We start from the raw sequence: 3,619 nt of genomic DNA, 5'->3' as shown, positions 1-3,619 counted from the left end.
AAGCCTTCCCAAGCACATGATCTCACTTAATTCTCCTAATGCTCTTGGGGTAGGTAAGGCAATGTGGCCATTTTATAGGGGAGGAAGTGGGGCTCCCAGAGACCCATACAGCAGTAAGCAAAGTGTGCTCTTGGGCATTGTAACCGCTCCAGGCCACAAAGGCACCTAGGTGTTTGTGGGAGTATCTTTCCTTTCTTGCAATGCCTTGTTTGTCTGTAAACCAAATCACATTTATATCTGGAAGAACTTCATTATCAACTTGTCCCAGAACCTTCTTATCAGTTGCCCCAGGCTAAAGGATTGGGGCCAGATTTTTCCATTGTCCTTTCCAAAGAAGATCAGCACAGTAATAATTACCCCCTACCACCAGCAGAGAGGTTACATCAGGGCAGCTGGCAGTGGAAACCTGAAAGAGTGCGGCTGCACATTCACCTGTCCACAGGTGAGAGCGGAGAGCAGTGCCACATATTCAGCTAGCTTTCCCCAATCAATGGGAGTTCATAAAAACAGACTTAAAGGCAAGTCACATTGCTTTCTCACTGGCCAGTGACAATGACAGAAAGCACAGGAGCTTAGAGGAGAAAGGCCCTCCAGCCCTGCGAGGAGCTTCCATAGAAACACACACCAGCCCAGCTCCTCTCCATGTGACGGTGACCCAGATGGGAAGGTTGGAAGTGAAAGGCTGGGCGGCGATGATGCCAGGCAACTGTCGCTGCCCAGGGTTTGGGCCTCTCTGTGCTGTTGCTGAGAAGCATGGGCCTTGGTCCCCAGGGGCTGGACTCACTGAGGGCTGAGTCTGCTGTTCTCACTTCAGTGCCGAGGCCGGGCAGGTACTGCTTCCTAATCCAGCCGCTCCTCTCCTCCCTGTGGTGTCTGTGAGGCAAGGGCTCCCCAGAACACCTGTGCTTCACACACACACACCACATCACACACGGCACACAACATCACATTACACCACACACCACACACACCGCACATCACACCACATACCCCACATCATACCATACACCACACATCCCACATCACACCACACACCATACTCACACACCACATCACACCACACACCCCACAATACATGAACCACACACACACCACATCACACATATCATATCACACCACACACCCCCCTATATATATGTGCACCACACACACATCACACCACCCACCACACACACACATCACAGCACACACCACATACACACCCTATACCCCACACACCACATACACATCCTATACCCCACACACCATACACATCACATACCATCATACACCACACCATACCACACACACAAACCATACCACACACACACAAACACACCACACATAACACACCACACACTGTTGTGTGCAAGTATGTATGTGTATGTATACACCACATACATACTTGGCATACACACAGACACTTGTATGTGGTGTATACATACTTGCACACAACACACACTAAACACACCACATCACACACATGCACCACAGACATACACCACATACATGCACCATATACCACACAACACACACCACACACATCAAACACATCACACCATACATATAAGCACCACGCACACACCAAAACACACAGCACGCACACGCACACACGACATACTGCACTACACACACCACACACATACACACACACAACACACACAACACAGCACACACCACAAACCACTCATTTAAAGAGAAGCATTTCAACTGTGAGTTTCCACTGCCACCTAAGGGTTCAAATGTGAGAGAGCCAGTTCAGAGGAAAACAACCTCAGACCGAGCTTGTCTGACTTTGTATGTGGCCCAACACAAATTCATACACTTTCTTTAAACTTTATGAAATTCTTTTGCGATTTTTTTGTAACTCATCAGCTGTCATTAGTGTTAGTGTATTTTATGTGTGGCCCAAGACAATTCTTCAAATGTGGTCCAGGGATGCCAAAAGATTGCACACTCGTGCTTTAGATCTTAAAATAAATATAATCTGGGTCAAGGAACAACTGCTTATGTTTTAAGCTCAAGGGCCCAGGAGGATTCAATGAGGGGAAGGAGATGTGTGTAATTTGGATAAGAAACTCACAATCTTAATTTAATAGAATCCTCTTTCCACTTTTTTGAACTCCAGAGCTCACACAAGCGGTGTGTGTGTAAATATATATGCATGTGTGTTTGCAGGTTTATATGAGCACATGTGTGCACACGTGCATGTTTGAGAGATGGTGTGTTTTGAGTGTGCACATCTTTGCACATCTGTCAGAGGAGGGTGGGCAGCAAAAAGTGTTCCCTGGGAAGGCATTGTTGTAGAAAGAATCCCACAAAGGAAGTATTCAGAAGCCAACGGTGGTGGGAAGAGGGCCAAGGGGAGGGCTGGACAACTTGAAGTTACACTTACTCATCTGATTCTCTCGACAAGTAGCCTGTTCTTCTGCTGGGCTACTTAGATCCATCTGCAGGCCAGTGCTGCCCTCCACAGGGGAACCGATCAACTTTCATGGGCTTCCAGATCAAAACTGACCAATTAGTATAAAGCTTTCTCTGAAGGGCCTGCCCATCAGTTCTTTTAAATACTCTCAGAATGATTGCATTGTCCAGCCAGGGTTGAAGCCCATGGTCTATAACAGGGGTCAACCAATGTTTTTCCATAAAAGCTCAGATAGCAAGTATCTTCAGGTTTGTAGGCCATACGGTCTCTGTCACAACTACGCTACTCTGCCCTTATAGCCTGAAACCAGCCGTAGAAAATCTACAAAGATATAAACATGACTGAGTCCCAACAAAACTTTAAGGATACTGAAATTTGAATGTCATTTGTTTTTCATTAGTCATAAAGTATGTTTGTTCTTTTCATGTGTTTTCATTCACTGAAAATCCAAAGAGCATCTTGGCTCACAGGCTGTATACACAAGTAGGCTGTGTTGGATTTGGATGTGGGGGCTAGAGCTTGCCTCCTTTGATCTTGATCACTGACTGGCATGTAGCTCAATGTCTACTGTAAGGTCAGGCTGGATTTTTAACCACCACTGGACATGAATGTCCTGTAATATTGTCAATAAGTTGATTGATATCTTATTATTGATATTTTACATGTACACAGGATTCATTCTTATTCTTGATAGCATGTCTAATGGGTAACTATTTATGTATTTATTTTTTCACCAAGAAGCATAGTGAAGCCAGCAATCTGAAGTTTGAATTTAAGCTTTTTTGATGATCTCATCTCTAATTTGAAGCCACAGACCTCCAGACAGCAGCAACCTTTAATCTGACAGTCAGAGAAAGGATTAGAGTGACAGTTTGAAGATGGGTTACTCGTGGTCTTGGTTTTTTTTCCTTTTGTAGTAGAACATTGTTGCTTTGAAGATTTATAGGTCAAGAATGTTGTAGAGACAGTCATATGCTGCTATTTGCCTGTAGGTAAAGTGAGAATCAAATTTAGTGGTGTTCAGACATGGCTGATATGCCAGGCTGCCAGAGACAAATATGTGAGTGCTTGCTTAAGTTTGGGGCTTAAGAACCGTGTTAGTTTCATTTATTTCTGTAGGTATTTTAGGATTTTCAGTTTTGAGTATCTTAGTCAACTTTTTATGATGATAGTTAATTGCACATTTCATATATCCAACTAAAAAATGTGGAAATA

Source organism: Pongo pygmaeus, chromosome 13 (genome assembly GCF_028885625.2).
Source record: "Pongo pygmaeus isolate AG05252 chromosome 13, NHGRI_mPonPyg2-v2.0_pri, whole genome shotgun sequence".
Taxonomy (NCBI): domain Eukaryota; kingdom Metazoa; phylum Chordata; class Mammalia; order Primates; family Hominidae; genus Pongo; species Pongo pygmaeus.
The sequence above is the reverse complement of the archived record's forward strand: the minus strand, read 5'-3'. Positions refer to the sequence as shown.